Source organism: Pleurodeles waltl, chromosome 3_1 (genome assembly GCF_031143425.1).
Source record: "Pleurodeles waltl isolate 20211129_DDA chromosome 3_1, aPleWal1.hap1.20221129, whole genome shotgun sequence".
Lineage (NCBI taxonomy): Eukaryota > Metazoa > Chordata > Amphibia > Caudata > Salamandridae > Pleurodeles > Pleurodeles waltl.
In genome coordinates this window covers 299,263,544-299,289,755 of record NC_090440.1, presented here as the reverse complement: position 1 = coordinate 299,289,755, position 26,212 = coordinate 299,263,544, and positions in this window count along the sequence as shown.

Below are 26,212 nucleotides of genomic sequence, written 5' to 3'. Positions count from 1 at the left end.
TGCGATAGATAATCTAGATGTCTCTACAACACGATTTGGGTCTTCCCTGTTGTGGCCCTGTGCGACTATAGGGTTTACCCAAACTGTCATCCAACAGGACTGCAAGGTGGGTTTCTGCACCAACCCAATTTTGAGCGTAAGGCCCAAAACTATTTTCAAATCCACCAGCGAAGTGGGAGTCCACTGGCTTGCCCTAGAAGAGGGCCCTAGAGTGCCTCCATGCTTCCTCAGCAATTGTTTGGAATGCAAATTTGTGTGCTTCACAATTTGTTGAAGAAGTCAACATCCAAAAAGAGATGGACGTAGTCAATTGGCAAAAGGTTGGCTGTATCTACTTTACATCCAGCAACACTAGTAAAAGGTGGAATTTGTGGCTGAACTAAATGGGGGCGCTGCCAAGACAGCACTCACTTTGCTTGCCTCCGCATACAGTGGATTTCTGGTTTTGGATAACCCGCTGTTGTCCCGCTGCAGAGACTGTGCTTGCGAAGGGACACCAGAACTATCCTTATCGTCTCCCTCAGAATAACTTGAAGAGGTGTCGTCGGTTGAGGCTCCGCCAACTGAAAAATCACTCCCTCAGATGCTTTCTCAGGATCTGCTGTCTCAGTCGGATCCTGCATCAGATCTGTCTGCCATAACTCGAGTTACGGCTTCAGCAGCACTCATCTAATGAGATGCCATCTCTGCTACTGGATAAACTGTCCCTTTAAAGCAGTAGCCTACGTAGGTGGCAAATATGATGACAAAATTGCTAGTGTGTGTGAGAGCTGTGTGCAACAGTACATGTTAGTCACCTTACCTTCGCTTCACTCCTCCATCAGCAGGTTCTCTGAAGACACTGAAAAAAAATGACACATTATTACTTCACCATGGCACCTACCCATCATCACAGCCCTTAGCGCTGGTGGCGCTCAGCGCGACACGCTTTTTTGCTGCTCCCCCTCCCATGATGTCCTTCTTGGGTTCCCTCACTACCACCCAGCAAAATTGCCCTTAATTTCTCCATAGCTCCCTTGCAGATACATTTCATTTGTTTCAAAGTGCAGGTAATGGCTTGCTTTACTAATCCACTCAGCAATTCACATAAACAAAGTGCAGATCTGTTCTTTGCAACAGGCAAATACACCTTCTGTGCTACTCTATGGCATCAAAACTGCCACTAGACAAAAGTCTGATCTCTTTCTCTAGCAGGAACATAATCACAAAAGTTATTTTTATTGCTACCTGTTGGACCTGGCCTTTTTTGCAGGGTCATTCCCAATCATTTTGTTATCCTTCCTCCTATTTTGACTGATCTGCTTTAGTTGTCTTTAGGACTCAGGGCACTTTATCACTGCTAAACAGTGCTAAAGGGGATATGCTCTCTGTGTAAATGGTATTATTGATTGTTTTTTTTTAAGACTGGCATATTTAATTTACTAGTAGGTCCCTAGTAAACTGCACTAGAGGTGCCTAGGGCCTGTAAATCAAATGCTACCCACTTGCCAGGCCTAAACCTTCCCTTTTCTTACATGTAAGGTTCCCCTCAGGTAGTCCCTAGGTAGCCCCATGGGCAGAGTGGAATGTATGGTTAAGGTAGGACATATACTAATGTATTTTATATGTCCGAACAGTGAAATACTGCCAAATTTGGTTTTCACTGTGCAAGGCCTATCTCTCTCATATCTTAACATAGGGGCTGCCTTCAAATATTGTTAAAGTGTAGATTCCCTTTGGGAGCAGATAGAAATGTGGAGTTTAGAGTCTCTAAACTCACAATTTAAAAATACATCTTTTGATAAAGGTTGTTTTTAGATTGTGTATTTGAAAATGTCACTTTTAGAAAGTAGGCATTTTCTTTCTTAAACCATTCTGGACTCTGCCTCTTGGGTCAGTTTGACAGTTGGGCTGTTTGAACCTTTCCACTAGACAGTGACACAAAGGGAGCTGGGGTGTAGCCTGCATGTCTGAGCCATGTTTATAGGGCTACTAAGGTGGTTGGCACCTTACTAGGGACTTACCAGTAAATCAAATATGCCAATCATGGAAAGCCAATTACATACACATTTTATACAGGAACACTTGCACTTGAGCACTGGATAGCAGTGGTAATGTGCCCAGAGTAACAAAAACAGCAAAAACAGAGTCCAGCACACATCAACAACCTGGTAAACAGAAGCAAAATGTTAGGGGAGACCACGTCAAGGATGCCAATTCTAGCACATGTCCTCCCCAACTGAAAGTGGGGAGCAACTACCCAACCATATGGGAGTTCTCATCACTAAGGCAGAAAAATCTGGACAGACCATCAGCATTGGCGTGTTCTGTGCCAGGGCGGTGTTCCACTGTAAAGTCCATCCCCTGTAGGGAAATGGACCACCTCAACAGTTTTGGATTCCCACCCCTCATCTGCATTAATCATCTGAGGGGCCTGTGGTTGGTCTGCACCTGGAAGTGAGCTCCAAACAAGTAGGGTCTTAGCTTCTTCAGTGCCCAGACCACAGCAAAAGCTTCACGCTCTGTGGCACTCCACCTACATTCCCTGGGAAGTAACCTCCCGCTAATAAAGGCTACAGGTTGATCTAGGGCCTCTTCATTAAGCTGTGAGAGTACTGCTCCAATACCATGCTCTGATGCGTATGTTTGCACAACAAACTCCTTGGAATAGTCAGGTGCCTTCAGCACAAGTGCTGTACAAATGGCAGCCTTCAGGGCATCAAAAGCCGTCTGGCAAGACTCAGTCCAGATCAACTTTCTGGGCTGCTTTTTGGAGGTCAACTTAGTCAAGGGAGCAACAATTGTGCCATACCCCTTGATAAACCTCCTATAGTATCCTGTGAGACCTAAAAAGGTTCTCACTTCAGTCTGGGTTTTGAGAGGCTCCCAAGCCAGAATGGTCTCAACTTTGGCTGTAGGGGTGCCACCTGGCCACTCCCCACCTGGTGTCCCAAGTACACCACAGAACCCTGCCCTATTTGGCACTTGCTTGCTTTAATAGTGAGGCCTGCCTTCTGCAGGGCCTCCAACACGCTTCAGAGGTGTTGCAGGTGTTCTTCCCATGTGGAACTGAAGACAGCAATGTCATCCAGGTAGGCGGCACTTAATTCATCCAGCCCAGCCAACACCTGGTTGACCAACCTCTGAAAGATGTCACAGGCATTTTTCATCCGAAAGTGCCCATCTGGGGTAGAAAGTACAGACCTCTCCTTAACCTCCTCAGTCAAGGCAATTTGCCAGTACCCAGATGTTGAATCATATGTGCTGAGGTATTTGGCAGCTCCCAACCAAACTATGACCTCATCAGCTCGGAGAATGGGGTGCGCTTCAGTTTTAGTGAGCGCAACGAGATCCCGGTAGTCCACAGAAAAAAACGGAGTTCAGGGGTGGCACTAGGAGCAGCAGCTTTTGGAACCGAAACTACAGGGCTGACCCAAGGACTGCTAGAATGCTCAATAACCGCTAGGGTTAACATCTTGGATACCTCATCCTTGATGCTAGCCCTGAACTTGTCAGTCACCCTGTAAACCTTTTGTTTAATGGGTGTACTGTCCCCAGTGTCCACATCATGTGTGCACAAGTGTGTGACCCCTGGGATCAAGGAGAACAGTGAGGCGAACTGTCCCAACACCCGGTGATAGTCCCTCTGCTGCTCTGCAGTCAGGGAGGGGGAGAGCTTCACTACCTCCACAGACCCATCTTTCTCTCCTGCAGACAGGAGGTCAGGAAGAGCTTGCTCTCCTCTTCTACTCCATCATCTGTCGCTAAGAGCATGGACGACTCTGTCCCCTCAAAGTGTGGCTTGAGCCGGTTAACATGCAGGACCCTAAAGGGTTCCTGGGAGTCTGCAAGTCTACCAGGTAGGTGACTTCACTCTTGCGCTCCACCACCTCAAATGGCCCAGTCCATTTATCCTGGAGCACCCGAGGCTCCACTGGTGCCATCATCCACACTTTCTGTCCAGGTGGAAACTCAACCAGAGTAGCGTTCTGGTAATACCAGTGTTTCATATCTTCCTGGCTTGCTTCTAAGTTCTCCTGTCTGAGACTCCTGAAGCGGGCAATCTGGTTTCTCAGAGACAGCATGTAATCCTGGGGGGGTTTACTAGGAGCTTTTTCCAAAGCCTCCTTCACCAGACTTAATGGTCCCCTCAGAGGGTGGCCATAAATCAGCTCAAAAGGACTAAAGCCAAGTCCCTTTTAAGGCACTTCCCTGTAAGCGAACAGAAGGCATGGAAGTGGATGTCACACTTCCGCCTCAAGTGCTCTGACAGGCCCATGATCATGCCTTTCAAGGTGCATTGAATCTCTCAACCGGACCATTACTTTGGGGGTGGTAAGGTCTGGTGAACTTGTAGGTTATCCCACACAACTGTCACAGAGACTTCATATATATTGATATGAAGGTGGTACCCCAATCGGACACCACTTCCTTGGGGAAACCCATGCGGGTAAAAACTCTCATCAGGGCATGGCCCACCACAGGGGCAGTGATTGATTTAAAAGGAATGGCTTCTGGGTACCGGGTGGCATGGTCCACCAAGACCAGGATAAACCTGTTGCCCATAGCTGTCTTGGGATCCAGATGCCCCACAATGTCAATACCAACCCTTTAAAGGGGGTACAACAACAGGCGAAGGTTGGAGGGGAGCTTTACATTTCCCCCCACTCTTCCCACTTACTTGACAAGTTCGGCAAGACCCACAATGAGCATCAGAGTGCCTGCGCATTTGGGGCCAATAGAAGTGGGTGACAGGCCGCTCAAAGGTTTTGTCCTGCCCCAAATGACCAGTTAAAGGCACGTCATGAGCCAGACCCAGTAGGAAGGCTCTGAAGCACTGGGGTACCACCAGCACACAGGCTGACCCAGGCTCAGGAACCTTAGGCTCGCTATATAGGAGGCCATCCTCTCAGTAAATCAAATGGGATCCAGGCTCCTTGCCAGATGCCTGGTTTGCAGCCTGCTATCGCCAACCCTCTAGAGTGTGGCATGACTTCTGTGCCTCACAGAATGCTTCCCCGGTGGTCCCCCATTCCTCCTGACACTTTAACAACTCAGGGACCTCACCCAGTTCAGCCACCTGTTCCCCTGTAAGTTCCAGGGCCTCCCCCTCTGGTTCAGCCTCCTCCTGGACCGTGGGAACTTCTGGGGCCAGTTTCCCATACCCCTTGCCCTTCCTCCTTCTGACAGACACCTGGGCCACTCTTTCAGGCTCCAGGGTCTCCTGATCACCCTGATGGGCTTCCATGAACCTTGTGGATATGCATACCCACCCAGGCAGACCAACATCTCCAAGTGTGACCTGTGTTCCACCTCCTTCCAAGAGGAATCCTCCAGGTCATTGGCAAGCAAACAATCTACAGGCATGGTTGGACTCACACCTACCTTCAAGGAACCTGAGACCCCCCCATTTAAAGGGAACCTGTGGCACTCTGCACAAGCACTCTGAGTTGTCTACTGCAACTACTTGGTGAAATACCTGGGGATATATCTGCTCTTCAGACACCAGGTGACTCTTCACTGTAGTCACACTGGCTCCTGTATCTCCCAGAGCCTCCACCCTCTGTCCATTGATGGTTACCCAGTGCCTGTACTTCTTAGTGTTCTCAGGAACTAGTGTTCTCTGGACCATCTCACTGTCCTCTAGTGAGAAAAGGGTCATCTTAGCTGGCTCCCACCCACCTCACATGACCCACTTGGTCACATGGGGGACCCCGCCACAGTTTTCCCTTTGGAGAACCATGGCTTCTTCTCACTGGGGAGCTGGGAATCCTTACCCTGGGAATCAGATTGGGGACCTTTAGAGAACTCCCCCTGTTCACCCTTACCCCCCCTTACTTCTGAGAGGGACCCTGCCCACCCTTGGCGACGTCTCTCCCATACCTCTTTTGGAACCTGGTGCTCTCCCAGTGGTCTGCTTCCTGCGCAAGCTTCCTGGGGTCAGTCAGCGTGCTGTCAATCAGGTGCTGGCGCAGCTCTGGAAAACATAAACTGTACAAGTGCTCCCAAGCAATCAGATTGTAAAGCCCCTCATACGTTGTCACCTTACTGACATTCACCCAGCCATCCACTGATCTGCGGAATGAATCAACACATTCCAACCATGTTTGGGATTACTTCTTCTCAGAGGACCTAAACTTGTCCTTGTACTGATCAGGGGTAAGACCATACTTAGTGATCAGGGTGTCCTTCATGATAGGGTAAGTGAGACCCTGGGATCCACTAAGGATGTCAGAGTATCTCTTCCCTCTACCTCAAAGTGCTTCCACAGACCCGCCGCCCCAATGAGCTTCAGGGACCAGATTCATGTGGAGAGCAGACTCATACCCCTTAAACCACAGAAGTATGTCATCCTCCCTCTTGTAGTCCTTCACAAGGTCCTTAGGAATGTGCACCCTCCTCTCAGGCTACACTGTGATGTTGCTGGCACCAACCCTCTTAGTCTGACTCCTCTGTTCCAGCTCCCTCAAGCTGAGCTCATGAGCCAACAATAACTTTTTCTCCTCTATGGCCATCCTCATTTTGTCTAACTCTAACTGGTGAGCCCTCTCTGCCTGTCTGTCCTGCAACTCTTCAGGAGTCAGACCCTTAGATGAGACACTGCTACCTGCCCTGGAGATCCTCCCTCCAGACAGAACAGGCTCACCCACAATACCATTGTGAATACTCTGCACCTCTTCCTCCTCATCCTCACCCGCACCCTCATTCTCTGTGTGCCCCTCAACCTCCCTAGCTGCCACCTAGGCCCTCAGTGCCTTTTGCAGCTCCTCCTTCCTGGTGGGGATCATTATGGGGCAGGCAAGATCCTTACAGAACTGTTTTGATTGGGCCACTATGTAACTCTCCAGTTTCCCTAAATCAAAAGCAGCTCCAGCTGATGCATCTCCAGACTGAGACATGAAAAGTCAACAGAAGTGCAAAATTCCAAAACGCCAAAAACAAGTTCCCACTGAAGTTCAAAAGTCATTCAAGGATTACCACAAAATGGAAGTAGGGAAAAATCAAAAAAATAGAGACAAAGCAAAATCACAAGACAAGTAGTATGTGGTCACGTAGTGGTCTGCACTGAAAACAGTAGTGTACACTTAATCATTGTATGTCAAGTACAAATACAAGTCCTATCCCAACCGCTGATCACCAATGTTAAAAATTGGGTCTTTGGTTGGCAGTCAGGTTACTCCCTGTCCAAGATAGGACCCTCTCTCCAGTCAGGTAAAGGAGAATCGCCCTCAGTTAACCCCTGCTCACTCCCCTGGTAGCTTGGCACAAGCAGGCAGGCTTAACCTTAGAGTCTAGGTGTAAAGTATTTGTACCAACACACACAGTAACTCAGCTAAGCACAACTCAGTGAAGCACAAAGTGACACAACACAGGTTTAGAATAATAGGAAATATTTATCTAAACAAAACAAGACCAAAAAGACAACAATCCAACATACACAAGTCAAGCAATAAACTTTAAAAGCAAAAGAGTCTTAAATCCTTTTGTAAACAGTGAAAACACTGTCAGCGCTGAAAAGTTCCTGGGTAGCATCAAAATAACATTCACCAGTGAGTGTGCATCAAAAAAGGTTAGCGATGTGTCGATTTTTCACGCGCAAGCAAGACCGTGCTTTGTTTCTCTTTCTCCGGTTGGGTCGGCGTCTGTCATTTTTTCTCTTCCCAGGAAAGTGATGTGTCGATCTGGGCAAGCACTTGGGTCCGGGCAGGCTTTGCATCATTTTTCCACAACCAGCAAGGATTGCGTAGAAAATCCTGCAGCATGGTATAAGCAAAACCGCAATATGTGGGTTGCGACTTTATCAGCCCCCGTTAGTGGGTGTTGCACATCGTTTCTCCTGCTGTGTGCATCGATCTTCCAGCCGTGATGCCGGTGGAGCGTCGATTTCTGCCACAAAGCCGGTGGCGCATCATTTTTTAGCCGTGTCTCGGAAGGTGCGTCAATATTTTCTCCGCACTGCAGTCTGTGCGTGGATTTTCAATTTTGGTCTGCCAGCTTCACCTGTCAAGGCCCCAGAAACTGGATAGGGCACCACTTGGCAGGGCAGGAGACTCAGAAGAGAGTTCAGGTGCTGGCAGGAGAAGTATTTTATGGCCCTGAGACTTCAACAACAGGAGGCAAGCTCAGGACAAGCCCTTGCAGATTTCTTCACAAGCAGGAATGCACAACAAAGTCCAGTCTTTGTCCCCTTGCACAGGCAGAAGTAGCAACTGCAGGATAGCTCCAGAAAGCACAGTCACAGGCAAGGCAGCACTTATCCTCAGCTCTTCAGTTCCTCCCCAGGCAGAGGTTCCTCTAGATGTCCAGAAATGATCTAAAGTCTGTGGTTTTGGGTGCCCTTCTTATACTCATTTTGGTCTTTGAAGGTGGCTTACTTCAAAGGAAAGTCTCTTGTTTGTGAAATCCTGCCTTGCCCAGGCCAGGCCCCAGACACACACCAGGGGGTTGAAGTTTGCATTGTATGAGGGCAGGCACAGTCCTTTCAGGTGTAAGTGACCACTCATCTACTCCCTCCTAGTACAGATGGCTATGCAGGCTACACCCCAGTTCCCTTTGTGTCACTGTCTAGAGAGAGGTGTTAACAGCCCAACTGTCAAACTGACCCAGACAGGGATCCACAATCAGGCAAAGTCACAGAATAGTTTAAGGAAGAAAATGCTCACTTTCTAAAAGTGTCATTTTCAAACATATAGGGGGTCATTACAACATCGGCGGTCTTTTTTGAAGACCGTCGAGGGACCGCCGTGTGGAAGACCGCCAGTGGTGGCGGTTTTCCGCTCTGCCTATTATGACCGTTGGCAGCTCTCCGTCCTTTTACCGACGGAGAGCCGCCAACAGCCATAATGGCGGGAGGCGGGGAAGTGGAGGTTTCTCCACCTCCACGCCAACAGAATACCGCCCAGCGAATCACGTCCTGTGATTCGACGTGGCGGTGTTCTGTTGGCGGTGTGGTGTCGGCGGAGCTGCCCCCATGGCTCCCGTGCCCTCCCGGAGGATCGTCGGACCAGGTAAGTCGATCCTCCGTGAGGGAAGGGGGAGGGGGGTTGTTGTGTGTTGTGTGGGTGCATGGGGGTGTGCGTCTGTGTATGTAGAGAGGGTGTGTGAGTGCATGTATGCTTGCGGGGGTGTTGTGTGTATGGGAATGAGTGCGTGTATGTCTGTGGGTATGTCTGTATGGATGTGTGCTTGTATGTTTAAATGTCGGTGTGCGTGTCTGAGTGTGTGTATGGATGTAGGCATGTATGTCGGCGTGTGTGCGTGTAAGTGTGTAGGTGGTGCCTGCGTGCGTGTGGGTATGGGTGATTTGATGTTGGGGGTCGGGTGGGGAGGGGGGCCCTGCCCCCTTGAGGAGGCGGCAGGGGTGGTGGGAGTTGCAGGGGAGGGAGTCGGGGTGGGGGTGTGGGGTGGGGTAGACCCCTATCAGTGCCAGGGAAATAATTCCCTGGCACTGATAGTGCTTACCGCCATGGATTTCATGGCGGTTCAAACCGCTGGAAATCCACAGCGGTAAGCCAGGTCCAAATACCGCCGGCGTTATAGTGACGGCCGCCGGGCTGGAGACCCAGGTCTCCAGCCCAGCGGTCGTCTCCACCCTGGCGGGCAGAACGGAGAACTGGCGGATGACCATGGCGGTAACCGCCATGGTCATAATTCCCCAAAGTAAGACCGCCAGCCTGTTGGCGGTCTTACTGCCGGTTTAACACCGACCACCAGGGTTATAATGAACCCCATAATCTCTACTTTATTAAAAGATGTATTTTTAAATTGTGAGCTCAGAGACCCCAAACTCCACATGTCTATCTGACCCCAAAGGGAATCTATGCTTTAGTCATATTTAAAGGTAGCCCCCATGTTAACCTCTGAGAGAGATAGGCCTTGCAACAGTGAAAAACGAAGTTGGCAGTATTTCACTGTCAGGAATTTAAAACACATTAGTGTATGTCCTACCTTAAACATACAGTGCAACCTGCCCATGGGGCTACCTAGGGCCTAACTTAGGGGTGACTTACATGTAATAAAAGGGAAGGTTTAGGCCTGGCAAGTGGGTACACTTACCAAGTCGAATTGGCAGTTAAAAACTGCACACACAGACATTGCAGGGGCAGGTCTGAGACATGATTACAGAGCTACTTATGTGGGTGGCACAACTAGTGCTGCAGGCCCACTAGTAGCATTTGATTTACAGGCCCTGGGCGCCTTTAGTGCACTGTACGAGGGACTTACCAGTAAATAAAATATGCCAATCATGGAAAGCCAATTACATACACATTTTATACAGGAGCACTTGCACTTTAGCACTAGATAGCAGTGGCAAAGTGCCAAGAGTAACAAAAACAGCAAAAACAGGGTCTAGCACACATCAACAACCTGGGAAACAGAGAAAAGAAATTAGCGAAGCCACGCCAAGGATGCCATGTCTAACAGTAACATTGGCGCTTACCCAACTGGCCTACTTAATTTACTTGTAAGTCCCTGGTAAAGTGTACTACACGTGCTTAGGGCCTATAAATTAAATGTTACTAGTGGGCCGGCAACACTGGTTGTGCTACCCACATAAGTAACCCTTTAACAATGTCTCAGGCCTGCCATTGCAAGGCCTTTGTGTGCAGTTTCACTACCACTTCGACTTGGCATTTAAAAGTACTTGCCAAGCCTTAAACTCCCCATTTTCTATATAGAAGTCACCCCTAGGGCAGGCCCTAGGTAACCCATAGAGGAGGGTGTTATGCAGATAAAAGGCAGGTCAGGTACATGTGTGTTTTATCTATCCTGGTAATAGAAAACTCCTAAGTTCGTTTTCCACTACTGTGAGGCCTGCTCTTTTAATGAGATAGTATTAGGGATACCTCATAAAATGTTTGAGTGGTAGATTCTGATCAGAAATGGTTAACCAGGTCATATTTAGAATGACCAGAATGTTACTAGAAAATCCTGCGTATTGGTGAGGTTGGATTTTATATTACTATTTTAGAAATGCCACTTTTAGAGAGTGAGCATCTTTCTGCACTTAAAATCCATCTGTGCCTTACAGCCTGTCTCCAATCTAAGTCTGGCCTGGGCTGGTTGGCAGCTCCCTTGTGCATTTCACCCAGACAACCACAAACACAGGATACTTAGTCACACCAGCACTCATCTGCCTACTGAATGGGTCTTCCTGGCGGGAAGGGTGGAGGGCCTGACACTTACAATTTGAAGGCTAGTGGCCTGCCCTCACACAATGGACTGCCAAACATACTGCTGGGACCCTTGCAGACAGACCTGTACTGAAAGGGAACGCTTTTAAGTCTGTCCTAAACTCATTCTCTGACCACACTAACTCAGACACTTCTGGACCTGAACCTGTAACCTGTCAAGAGGAACTGCCTGGCTGCCGAAGGACTCATCTGGACTGCTTTGCTGAGAAGTATTGCTGCCCTTCTGTTGCCCTGCTGCCTTGCTGCCCTTTCACTGTGCTGAGAAGTGCTCTCCAAGGACTTGGATTGAGTTTGCCACCTGTTTTCTGAAGTCTCAGAGCCAAAAAGACTTAACCCCTCATTATGACATTGGCAGAAAATACCGAATACTGGCGTGTTGACTTCTGCCAGCATCCCGCCGCGGAGGCGGACATCCCTCTGCCAGATTATGACACATACATACAAAACCGACAGAAAACAGCCACAACCACAAATCCACTAGACCCACTGAACGTGATAAACTGTGGGTACTACCACCCATACCGTTACGCCACCAATACAACGCCCTCCAAATAATGACCCACCAATCACTACAGCGGACATTTAACAGCGGTAAACCATTGGCGGTACAAAACAATACAACATTGGCCAGAACCAAAAAAACACATCTGACACAAATATACACACCACACTCACACACCAACAGCACTATAAAACACCCCCCATCACCCACAATCCTTTGCAAAAACGAGAAGACGGCTACCCTTTGCTACACCAATCCTAAAGAGAACTGCACACACATATCACAATTACCTATTCATCTAACATGCACCACACACCCGACCACTTTACACATCACCCTCTGCACAACACCCATGTCCCCACAAAGGCACCCCTGTTTCACCGAAGAGGAGTTGTGGGTCATAGATGAGGAAATAGTCAGGGTAGAACCAGAGCAGAGGTCCAACAGATTTCCATTGCCAGGAAGATGGAGCTATGGTGGAGGATGAACAGGGTGAACGCTGTGGGACTGCATCCACGCTCAACGGATGACATAAGGAAGAGGTGGAATGGCCTACAGGTGAAGGTGCGTTCCATTGCAGCAAGGCACCAGTTCTCCATCAGGAGAACTGGCAGTGGACACCCACCTCCTCCCCCACGGCTGACAGCATGGGAGGAGCATGTCTTGGCAATCATGCATCCTGAGAGACTCACTGGAGTAGCTGGAGCACTGTACACTGGTGAGTCAACATTTACTACCGATCACGACACCATACCTGCATGTCACCACGACCCCTCACCGTGACACTGATCATTCCACTCCATCCCACACAGTGCACCACCAGAATTAGCAAAATGAAATGCCAAGCCCTGCATGCCATACCCACTGCATGGTCCTCCCTTCCAGCCCTGCATGTACACCCATCACCAATGCATGCACATCATGGAGAACTAACAATCTCTCAATCCATCACCGTACACAATCTAAGGTGGCAGGGCAACAGCAATAACATTGGGGAAGCTAGTGATGCAGAATATGTCACAGACATGAAGCATAATATACCACTTACATCCCCACAGGTGCACTAGCCAATGTCAGCAGCGTGGAGTTGCCATGGCTACCCAGTCCACCACCAGAAGATACCCTCAGTGATGTCAGCAACTCAGGAGCTCTGGATCTGGATGAACTCCCTGGCCCATCTGGGACCACTGGCCAGTCGGCTACCCCATCCCATCGCCAGCCCACTACTAAACCTCCCCCCTCAGAATCCAACACCACAGCAGCCACCCAACGTCCCCAGACCTCTGTCCCCAGGTCATGTCAATCAGTAGTGTTCCCACCTGTACAGGGACACGAGTCCACACCTCACAGGCAAGACAATGAGGGTCTAGGGGTCAGTGGGAGAGTGCACATCGTTCAGGGGACACAGGCACAGGGGGCCAGGGATGGTTGGAGGACAGCTGTGCGACAGGGGGAAGACAGGCCCAGGGAACCTACTGCCCAGGAGGTACTAACTAATGTCCTGGGGGCATACCAACAATCCCAGGACAAGATGTATCAGGTGTTAAACATCATGCAGGAGAACCAGTGGCTACAGGGGGAGCACCAGCAGGAGATCAAGCAAGAATTGCATGCCTTGAATATCATCATGGTCTCCATTGCAGGGGTGCTGGGTGACATGGCTAACATCATGAGGGAATACACAGCACACCGGCAGGCCCCTTCCACTAGCCAGTGTACTGACCAGCCCTCCACATCTACTGCAGCTAGTGGACAGGAGGCCCTGCCTCAGGACCCATAGGCCACCAGCACCCCTCCCCCGGCAGAAGGTGAACCACCTGCAAACATTCCCTGCGACCCAGCCAGACACCAGAGACAGTTGCCAAGACCAGAACCACCGACAGGAAATGAGTCCCTCCTGAATGTCCCCCTTGTGTTCCACTGATGTCACCTTGTCCACTTTTAACTGCCATTGCTCCCCTTCCTATGGCCTCTTGGACACTGGACCTGTGCAACAAACAGACTGGCCCACTACACTGGACCTTTCCCAACCTTCACTCCACTCCATTGCACTTTGCATTGTATACCAGAATATTTAATAAACACCCTTGGACACAATTTGAGTAACAGTGATTTATCTGAAGTAAACATACAATGTATTGAACTGTTTTGAACTGCATGGTCCTGTGCAAATGTCCAGTAATATGTTGGTCCATCCCACATGTGTGTCTCAGCAGTCTGTACACATCATAGCATCATACTGTTGTAACCACAACAACATCTGTAGTATGGGAATCCATAGGTGACATTCAGTTGGGATGCAAAGGCAGTGACTGTCATAATGATACAGTCACACAGCAAAACAGTTAAATGGAGAAATGTTTAGTTATTGGAATTACCGCTGTATCATATGTGTCCTGTTGTCCACATCCTCCTTCTCTTCCTCCTCCTCACTGTCCTCAGTATCAACTGCTGCCACAGGTGCATTGTCACCCCCCTCGTCCTGCAGATAGGGCACATGGCATCTGAGGACCACGTTGTGCAACAGGCAGCACACGACAATCCTGCAGATCTCCTCAGGGGAGAAGCATAGGGATCCACCTGTCAGATGGAGGCACCTGAACCTGGCCTTCCGGAGACCGAAGGTCCTTTCAACAATACTCCTGGTATGCCTATGAGCATCATTGTACCTACCTTCAGCCCCTGTTCTCGGACTTCTAACGGGGGTCAGGAGCCAGGACAGATTTGGGTGGCCAGAAGCACCAGCAAGATCTGAGGGACACACATTAGCCTTGCACAATGGCATGAGGTATAACTCCTGTAGGCATACACTGGCATACATTGGGTGGGGACTCAGGCTCACCTATAAGCCACACTCTGTGCCTCTGTAGTTGTGCCATCAGCTGTGGGACACTGCTATTCCTCAGGACAAAGGCATCATGCACCGACCCAGGATACTTGGGAGATGTACTGGTCAGCAAGGCACACGATCTGGACACTTGTTCATTGGCCTGAGGGGGGGCTAAGGCAATATGGGTCCTGTCAATGATCCCAGTAGCATGTGGTATATGTCCCATTGCATAGAATCCACTCTTCACAGTGTGAAATTCATCTATCTAGGGGAATGCAATGTAGCTGCACATGTGTGTGCGCAAGGCTGCCAAAACCCTTGCAAGCACAATAGAGAACATTGGCTGTAACATTCCTGCAGCCAAGCCCACTGTCACATGGAAAGAGCCAGTTGCCAGTAAATATGGCACTGATAGTACCTGCACAAGAGGGGGTATTACTGTGGTGCAACGGATAGCAGGTAGCAGATCAGGCTCCAATTGTGCACACAGCTCTGTTATTGTGGCCCTGTCCAGATGATAGGTGCATATGATGTGCTTGTCCTCGAGTGTAGCCAAGTCCACAGGGGTCTGTACACAGGTGCTTGCCTCCTTCTCCTATTCCTCCACAGTGGTTGATACCTAAGGGATTCAAAAGTAAGAAGGGAGTGGCAACAGGAACTATGGACATACTACAGCAGAGTACACAGAGTATGTTTGTATGTTGGACACTGGAATTGTCTAGGTGTGTACATTCGACAACAAAGATGCACTATTAAATCTGTACATGTGTACTAGCCATAGAAAATAGCAACAGCCTGTCCTGTATGCAGGGACAGGTGGCAGTGACCTCACTCCACTGCGTTAGGCGTCGTAGCGGGAGGCGGTCTGCATCGCCGTACAGTTACTCATCTATGGAGTATAGGAACCAATGATGATCAATGCCGGCAGTGACAGTGTTCACTGCCACAGCTGAGACCTCCATTTTCTTTCTACCACTTCACTTGATTCCTGACTTTCCACAGGACCACATCTCCACTGCATGTGCTGCTGTGACCTGTGTCTGGGACATTGCCATTGGAGTTGGAGAGGCTCGTGGGTGGGGTCCTACCCCTGTATGAGCAGTTGTATAGGCCTCCAGACCAACAGGTGAGTACACAATGGGTACGTTGCATATGACATACATATGACATGACTGCATGGAGATGTGTGTGTGCTGGCAGTGTGTCATTTGGGGGTATGGCTAGTGGCAGTGTCTGTGCAGTGGTACAGGTCATGTGTGTGCCAGATGAGGGGCAGATACACTATGTGAGCCATTTCTTTGACAGGCTGGATTGTATGGTTAATGATGTCCTTCTATCTGTGTTTCCTCTGCAGGTCAGTATCCATCAGAAGAAAGGTTTGTGGCATGCCATCACCAAGAACATGTGGACCCTGGTGGTTCACAGCCGGCGGAGCACCCACTGCATGAAATAGTGGGAGGACTGGAGACGCTGGGCCAGGAAGAGCGCGGAGGCCCAGCTGGGGATGGCCTCCCAATGAGGGAGGGGAGCCCATCGGAACCTGACTCCCCTGATGGCCTGCAAACTCAAGGTGGCCTTCGCAGTGCAGGATGGGCACTTGAGGGAATCACAGCAGCCACAAGGGAGTGAGTACAGTATGTGTGACAACCATCTACATTGCTTGGCATGGGATTTTGGTGCAGGGTTCTAGTCAGTGGATGCCCCAATATGTCAGCTTAGACATTGCGCCATGGTTCAGCTTAGGTATTTTGGGTGTAATGCATATTTTAGATGGCTAGGTAGCAAGGTTTCCATGTCAGACAGGGCTTAGTTGGTTCCAATTGATGTGCAAATGGCTTTGTCTGACTCCCACCTTCTATGGTACCTTTCCAATGGTATGCCAGTGTGGTCCATACTGCCTGTTTTTCGTCTCTGTGTGTGATGGTGATGTGTATGCCATCTGTTCTGTTGTTGTAATTGTCCCTGTTCTCCCTTTCTCCCCCCCTTTCTCCGTTTGTCATCCTGTCCATGTGTGCATTAGCATCATCTGGCGAAGGAGCAGGGGCACCAGGAGCCCGGACGCAGAGTACACTGACTTCGAGGGCCCCAGTGGGATGGAGGGCAAGGGGAGCACCACGGGGGGACAGGAGCTGATTCAAGTGCTAAGTGCTAAGTGCACCCCAGCTACAGGTTCAACTGACCCCCGTACCAGCACCGCCCGCCCAGTAGCCCCCCACCGAGTTGCCCATGCTCGCTCTCCCAGGAGGGTGGGCATCTCCTTCTCCTCAGACACCTCAGGCCCTGACTCAGTCAGCCCTGCTGCCCTCAGTGAGGAGGCTTTTGATCTCCTGAGATCCATCTCTGTAGGGCAGTCAACCATAGTGAATGCTTCCAGGGGCTGGCATCCCAGATGCAACAATGCAATGTCTTCCTGGAGGGCATTCACGGTGGCTTGACTCTGGCCTACTCCCTGATGGCAGCCAGTGTACCTGTTACTTCCGTCCTCCCTCCAACTACCACTTCCCAGCCCCAGTCTCCTCAGCCTCCACTGTCTACCCCTCCTCCTCCCTCACAGTCACATCTGCACTCACACCTGCATGCACTGCATCAACAGTCCCTGAGCCTGCCACCTGCACAGCCTTGCCCACAGTCACCACAACTGCAAACCCGCAGACATGCACCCCACACGCGCAGTCACCACCACCACCATGACAACCTCATGCAGCACACCCACCTCACTTGCAGACACCACCACAACATTCATCCACACGTCTTGTTTGGCCTCCCCACCCTGTGTGCCCCCCAAAGACACACAAACGCTTGCACTCAGACCCCCAACAGCCATCCACCTCACACATGCACCTGCAACCAGGTCCAGCAGAACTCCTCCTCCTACAGCCACTCCCTCTACCTTCACTCCAATCCCTCCTCCCACAACCCACATCATTGGCCCTAAGAAGGTTGTCCTTTCCCGCCTTGACCTTTTCCCTCCCGCTCCCCCCATCCTGCCGCAAGGGAAAGGACCCACCCACCAGCCCAGTACCTCCAGCACCCAGTCTGACCCAGTTCCACCCCCAAAGACTACAGCTGCCACTAAGGGGCACATGGATGCCACTCTGGCCCCCTGCCCCAAGCCCACTCCTCCTCCCCCAAAACAGAAGGGTAAAGTGCCGCCTCCTGCCAAACCAAAATCCCAAACCAAGGAGGCATCTCCCAAAGCCAAACACAAGGAGCCCCTCTGAACCAAAACCCAAGGACCCCTTCTCAAAAAGAAGCCCCCTTGACTCCCACACCCCACCCCTTCCCCCTGAGGTGCCTGCCTATTTCCAACATGATGCCCCTGCACAGTGGAGTCCCGATGTTATCAGGAGTCAAGTTGGGGCCTCGACTGTGCCCTGTGGGCTTATTCAAACTTTGGACTGGCCAGTGGCCCTTCATGTGAATATGCATTGATGTGAATAGTTTGGGATTTGTGATTTTCATCAAGAAGGATTATAGTGGTTGGAACAGAGGTATGTGTCATGGCTTTCTTTGCTCCTTGATTCTGTTACTGTCGTTTAACTCTGCAGATGGTTCTGGGTGTGTGGTGCATGTGTATGGTATGTGTTGTGCATGTGTATGTCACTCTCATCTCCCTCCCTCCCTCCCTTGTGTGCTAGGTGGCTGTACTCACTGTCGTGGCCGTGCTTCAGGATGGCCATTGGTTGGTACAGTATTGGGAAGATTTGCAGTTCAGGTTCCATGGCGGTCGCTGACTCCTCTGTGTCCCTGGAGGTGAGTGTCTCCTTTTATATGATGTTTTTCTGCCAGGCTTTTGGTGGCGTTTATACCACCCCGGAAATCCTAGTGGTGTGCTATGTCATAACGTGGTGGGTGGATCCTTGTCTTCCACCTGCCTGGAGATTGCTACTTCCGTGTTCAGTGTTTGTACCGCACTGGTAGTTGGTGTAGTACATTGGCTGTCTATGGGAGGGATCACCGCCATGGTCATTATTTGGTGGCCATTACCACCGGCCTGGCGACAGTACTACTGCCATCGCCGGTGTGGCGGTCACCTGACCACCAAGGTCATAACGAAATCCTTAATCTCTTGAGGAAACTCCTTGTGCACCGAAAGTCGATGACGCACAGCCTGCCTTGTGATGAGAAAATCACTGCACAGCTGAACTGGAATGACGCAGCCTCAATTTCAGAGTGAAGATTTGATGCAGCACCTGCCTTGGGGATGGAAATTCGACAGACAGCCTACTGGCTCAACGCACAGACAAACCGGAAAGATGCAGTCTGACTTCCGGAGTGAAGAATCGACACAGGGCCTGCCATGCAACAGAAAATTTGACTCATTGCCTACCGGATAGACGCAATGCCTATGACTCCGTCCTGCACACCCAAGATTTTCCCCGCATCATCCCTGGACATCAAAAAGATCCTCGCATCGCAGTGAGGAAACAAGACTGCTCATTGGAAATCAATGCAAAACCCCTTGCAGCATTTAAAGAAACGACGTATCATCTGTGCCGCATCAGAAATTCCAACACACAACCTATTTTTCCACTTATCTCCTCCTCTGCAGTCTCCGTGTGTGGTATTTTTGATGCAAACTAGAAACTTTGTGCAAGAGGCAACTGTTGATTTCTAAGATTTAAGACGATTTTTAATCTAAAAAGTAATTTACCAACTTGTGCTTATCTTTATTGTTTTGACCTTAATTTAACCAGATAAATATCTTATATTTTTCTAAACCTGTGTGGTGTATCTTTGTGGTGTTTTCACCGTGTTGCTCTATGCTTTATTGCACAAATACTTTCCACATTGTCCTCTAAGTCAAGCCTGACTGCTCAGTGCCAAGCTACCAGAGGGTGGGCACAGGATAATGTGAATTGTATGTGATTTATCTTGACTAGGATTGCTTTCCCCATTTGCACAAGGGTGTATATGTCTGCCAACTAGAGACCCCATTTCTAAAACTCCCTAACTTGTTTGTTGTTATGAGTTAATCAAATACATTCACTGTGATATTCATTATTTGTAATTCTCTATTTGCGACTACTTCTGATTCACTATTATAGATTCATCATTTGCACATGTGAATCTAAAGAAATTGCAAATAGAGAAACCCAACAATTTGAACGTATAATTTACTGAGTCTATATTTGCAAGGTGGTCATTATCACAAATAAGAAAGTGGTAGATTTATAGCCAGATGTAAGTAGAAAGCAAATTGCAAGTTGCAATTTGCGAGTCCTTCCGACTCGCAAATTGCAACTCGCAATTTGCTATGCAGAAAGGTGTCTCAGACACCTTCTGCGACTCGCTATGGGGTCGCAAATACCCAACTCATTAATATTAATGAGGTGGGTCGCAGTTTGCGACCCCATAGCGAGTCTGGGCATTCACGGGGATGGTGGCCGGCTTTTAAATAAAGCAGTTTTTTTTTTTCTATCTGCAGCCCGTTTTCCTTAAAGGAAAACGAGCTGCACTTAGAAAAAAATACTGAAACCTTTTGTTTTTATTTTTTTCAGAGTAGCCAGTGTTCCATAGGACCACTGCCTACTCTGAAAAAATACTTTTGTGATCATTCACAAAGGGGAAGGGGTCCAATGGGGACCCCTTCCCGTTTGTGAATGAGTTACCATCCACTTCAAGTGGATGGTAACTGCGAGTTGATTTGCAACACATTGCGGTGCGAGTCGCAAATAGGAAGGGAACACCCCTTCCTATTTGCAAGTCAGAAACACATTTTGCGAGTCGGTTCCGACTCGCAAAATGTGTTTCTGCATCGCGCGCAGGCATTAGCACCTCACAAACTGCGTTTTTCGCCCGTTTGCGAGGCGCTAATGCCTTGCTACATCTGGCCCTTAATGTTTGAACATAAGGCTCAAAGTTCGAACATAGTAATCTTGATCATGCAAATGCACCAAAAGCATTCAGTTAACGTGAGAACTTCCCTAGGTGTGAAATTTGAATCTTCTCACCAAAACCAATGGCTACGCGAGTATGAAAGGACTTTCTCGGTTATAGCATTCAAACATGCCCCTCTGGAGTATATCGACTTCTGTTTCAGTGATTAAGCAGAAGGTATCATCTCTAACAGGGGTGAATCTGGTTGGTGTATCCGACTTATGCTTCATCAAAGTCGACCTCTAATGGTGCCTAGATCATGGTCTACAATAAAAGAAAGCTAACATTGGTAGTTAACGCATTTTGGTGCTATTTTTCCTTAGATTTTCTAAAATTCATATCTTTAGTTCCCCATATTGGATTTTTGTCATTTGTAAATTGGAGTGCAATTTTGTTATGCATTTTGAGTTTTTAATTATTTTAGTGATTTTTAATTCTTTATACATTTTTTCTCAGTTGAACCTGAATTCTTTGTGCCATAGCTATCAGGGGTTGAGATCAGGTTTAAATTATGAAACCTTTGCCTAGACCTAGCAGGTTACTGACTTTATTAGGTGTAGTGGACTGCCTTCCACCCCAATTAACAATTCACTTTGCTAACAAATATGTTCACTTTCGGCAAAATTGATTATGACACTTTTTGTAATGAAGTTAGTTATGCTGACAATACTCAGCAAATAGTTCAGCTAGACCAGTAGTGTTGCCTGTCTTCTCTTTTACCAATTCCCTCTCTCAAGTTCAATGCTGTAGAACAACCATCTTCCTCGAATTGAATACCAGCAAATCAGAGAATCTTATTGTATGCAACAGAGGCAATCTAACTCAAACTGCCTGGCCTTTCTCAAAAGGTGAGGCACCCACTTTCACTATGATACCTAAACCTAAATCTCTAAGAGTTACCTTGACTCCATCCTCATTTTTCTTAGAGAAATCACCTATTTTGTTTCTAATTGCTTCTATTGCTTGCAATAATCCTTTCCTTTTCTACCAGAAGGGTTTCATGCTCATGTGGCTATTGCTTGCAATATGTCAAGATGTGGCTATTGCACTTGGGGTTGCGAGACTACACAGTTGGTAAGCTGTTAATTCAAACTTTTGTCACACAATTATTTTGAAAGAGAAGAAGACTTAACTCAGTGACCAAGACTAGAAGGAGTCTACACTGGTATCCAATAGAACCACATATTCAATTTAGGATTCTTTGGGCCTGATTAGGAGTTTGGTGGACGGGATAACCGTCCAGCGAACTTCCAACAGGGAGGTTGCCGCAATGCTGGCTACCTCCCCACCGGACAGATTAAGACTTTCCCACTGGGCTGATGGGCAGAAACCAAAGTTTCCACCCATCATCCCAGTGGAAAAGTGGCGTCAGCATTGTCGCTGGCTCGTAATCAAGCCAGCTGTAATGCTGGTGCCTCAGGAGGCACCAGCACTCTTGCAATACTCACTGTCTGCACAGCAGACAGTGAGCATTGCGAGGGTACTGGGCAGGGGCCCCTGCACCTGTTCCCTGCCAGCATTCAAATAAGAAGGACTCATTGTAGAGCGAAGGCTTTTCCTTGTACTGATGCCTCTTCCTTCTCTTGTCAAGAGAGGATATAGTGCAGAAAAATACTTACTGCCAATATACATACATGGAGCAGAACATTTCACAACTCGGCTTAGATTCAAAATGTTATTATCATCTGTCATACTGGAATTTTTAAATAATTGTATTACTTTCAAAGATCTACTGAATTTGGAATACTTCGTACTTGCTTTCGGAAACCTTATTTTCACCCAGTCTCCCACACACACCACTGTTCTCTTAACCTTTTTCCGATCATCAAATTCACATTTTGTCTCAATCATCTTGCATTTCGATCCGTGTTCTGCATCCATCTTTCCCAATATCTGTCTCCCAGTGTAACCTCTTCTCTTGCACAACAATCAACTAGGTTTTATTCTCTTGAAGAGTTCAAAAGGTGATTTTCCATTCGAGAATGAGGTGTCAAAATGTAAACACGTACGTTCTCCTTTGATTACTCCTTCCACCTGTTGCCACATACTACTGCACACCAATGGTGGGTGGTTTTAATGGGCGTTTTTTTTATGGGGACAAGGAGGATGAGGGGGTTTGCTTGAAGCCAGAAGGGTGTCCTCCTGTACACCACGCATGTATTGGTCAGGCGAGGTCTCCTTCGCACTCGAGGCTTTTGCCAGGGCAGTGACAACACATTAGTGGGTGTGGTGGAATTCATTGCCATGTACACAGTGCTATTAAGTGTGCTATTTCTAATGGCCTGGGGGATTAACATAACATGTTAAACAAAATGGCCAGGGACGAGGCAAGCTGATGGGAAGAATGTTGGCGTGGGTGGAACAGTGACCTTTCCCACCCAACTTCTGTTAGTTTATTATCATGAAGGGGTGTCCCTAACGAAGGAATCTGTCAGCTACCTCCCACATTAAGTTAGTTAGGTATCCAGGCCAATGCAATGCAAGGTCAGATACCACGTGGAAGAAAGAAATTGAAAGGAACTACTTGAATCTGCTGAGGGTAAAACAGCAAGTCTGTGTTTGTAGTGGTGCAGTGTGTTTTTTAATCCTCATGTCCGACATACTGCTGTCCAGGCCAGTCCGACACCCAATACTCCCCTGCAGCCTGCACTTTTACTGCCTGTGCTGTGCCTCTGGTATGGAGCCACTAGCCCCAGAGTAAATGAAAGAGATTGGAGATTGATGTCAGCAGAAGCAATGGTCAATGTAAGTGTATTACTGTGGAAAATTAGGTTACATACCAAATAAGAGCATTGTGAGCAATGTGCACACGTGCAGGGTTTCAGTGTATATTACAATGGTTCATCCACACCCTGCAGGTAGTCAGGCTGGCGATGCTGGGGTGTGCAGTCAGTCATAAAGGTGCCTGATACTTGACTGACTGTACACCAGCCCTGTTGGCCTTACCTATGAGATGAGGTAAAAAGAGGCCACATGTGCATAGAGTATTTGTCTAGGATCACACAATCTAATCAAACAGGGATGTTGGGATTGATCCCAGGTAAGGCGTCTTGAAATTAAAACTGTGTATTTCTTTAGCATGCAGATGTGTCACCTTAGTACATCAGATTAAGAGCCAGATGTAGCAAAAAACCAATTTGCGACTTGCAAATTGCGAGTCCCTGCGACTCGCAATTTGCAAGTCGCAAATTGGTATGCAGTACGGTGTCTCAGACACCGACTACGACTCGCTATGGGGTCGCAATGACCCACCTCATAAATATTCATGAGGTGGGTCGCAAATTGCGGCCCCATAGCGAGTATAGGCACTCGCAAACATGGAGGCCTGCTGTCGTCAGCAGACCTCCATGTTCGTGACTGCTTTCAATAAAGCAGTTTTTTTTTTTTTAAGTGTAGCCCGTTTTCCTTAAAGGAAAACGAGCTGCACTTTAAAAAAAAAACGAAACCTTTAGTTTCGGTATTTTTTCAGGGCAGGGAGTGGTCCCTTGGACCACTCCCTGCCCTGAAAAAATATTTTGGGGTCCATTCACAAAGTGGAAGGGGTCCCATGGGGACCCCTTCCAAATTGCGAGTGGGTTACCATCCACTTGAAGTGGATGGTAACTGCGATACCATTTGCGACCGCGTATGCGGTCGCAAATGGTATTGCATACCACTCAGACTCGAAAATAGGAAGGGAACACCCCTTCCTATTTGCGATTCTGAAATGCATATTGCGAGTCGGTCCCGACTCGCAATATGCATTTCTGCATAGCAAAGAGGCATTTGCGCCTCGCAAACGGCGATTTTCGCCGTTTGCGAGGCACAAATCCTTTGCTACATCTGGCCCTAAATCTCTAAATGATCCTTAATTAAAAGTGCAAGTTTTTGAATGTGAGCTGAGGCATGTTCCTGCCCCAGTGTGATGACCATAACATTAGTAAATGAAAAGGCATGGTCCCTACATGTGGCGAAGATTCATATTAAACTTGGAATAAAAAAGGCTAATAAATCATAAACAATAACAAAGCGAAGTCTTGATGAAATAAAAGATTTGCCTAGGATCACAGAATTTGTTCAAATGGGGAAGTCGGCGTTGATTCTAGATAAGGTGCTTGAAAGTTTAAAAAAGTGCCCTTCTATAACGTGTCACTTTAGTACATGAGATTAAATCTGTGAATTAAGTAGTTCTAAGTCTTTCCATCAGCTCAGGATCCTGTGATTCTGGGCAAATCATTCCATAACTACAAAATTAATGTGACCTGTGTCATGAAACCGGTGCCCATGTAAAGCACTCACAAACATGTTGGTCGAGTTTGCGCTATGGAAAAAAAACAAATCTGTATTTCTTTACTATGCAGATGCTCATCATCTTAGTGCATCACATTTTATCCCTGAATTCTGAATCTCTACCTCTGCTCAACAGCCTCTTATTCTTGGCAAATTATTTAATCTCCTCGTTCCTACAAAATGAATGTTATGATATGGAATGTAATTGGTGCTCATGTAAAGTGGCCCAGTGCCTTCTGGTTGAGTTTGTGCTATGTAGAAATGCAAACAAAAATAAAAAAATTGGAGCACCCATGTGAAGAAAGAACGGATGAATCTGCCAGGTCAGAACAGTAAGCCAGTCAGTGTTGTGTTGTTGACAAAGTGAGGCCTGACGAAATATATTTGCCTAGGAGCACAAAATTTGGACAAAGAGTGGTGCCGGGAATGATCGCAGATATGGTGATCTGAAAATGGAAAAAATGTGTTTCTCTTGAGCACGCAGATGCGTGTCACTTTAGTTCATTAGATTGTAACTGAAAGATATTCCTGACCCGCTGTGATAAAATTTCTACTAGTAAACTAAAAAGGATATGCTAGCTTCCTTCCACATTAAGGAAGCTGCAAAGTGCAAGAATGGTTACCAGGTAATTAGGTATCCAAGCCACTGAAGGCAGACCTAGGAGAGAGGATACAGTGTTACAATGAGAGCTGCAGAGTTTGGAAGTAGAGTACCAAGGTCTGAGTCTGACTTGAGCTCAACAGCCTGTGATTCTGGGCAAAACCTCTGTGCCTACAAAATACATGTGACCCTTGTGTAATGTAACTGGCATTCATGTTAAGCAGTCTAGTGCCTTCAGGTCAAGTCTGAGCTACATAAGTATGGGGAAACAAAATCTAGAAGAGTGCCCAGTGGCCCCTCACGTCTGCCACCTCCCTCTTCTCGCTCACTTGCTGTGCTCCTTCATTTTATTCTTGGGTTGAAAACTTAAGCTCCTCCACTTTGAAAATCCATCAGTCACCCCCGATGCAGGCTGATTTAAAAAAAAAAAAACGTTGTTGTGTCTCCTGATCTAAGCTATGAGGCTACTAAATCACTGATCTGGTCAGACCACAGGGTCAAATGCTACCTCTAGGTCACAAGAGACAACTTCCCCTGTACAAAGTAAAATCATCTGTTTATGAAACAAGTTAGATAAAAAAAAATCTTGTTAGGAAACCTGGATCAGACTAAACCTGACATTGGCATGGAGCCAAATGCCGCAGCTTCTCTCTATCATGAATGGCCGAGTGGGGAAATCTCATAATTAGTACCACATAAAATGAATCCCCATAGTAAGCAACCATATGCTCTTTGGTTCTCCCCAGCACTTAAAATCATATAACATAAATTTTGCAGATAGGAAAAAGCATGGAGTTGTGATTACAGCAAAGGTGGTAGAGAAAATGATATGAGAGCCATTGGTGAATATCAAAACTTAGTTTTGAATGAGAAGTCCAAATTTTATACAGATACAGTAGAACTGTTCAGAGCAGTTCAATCTCTTCTACCACTTACTCTTCCTTCTAGTTATCCTA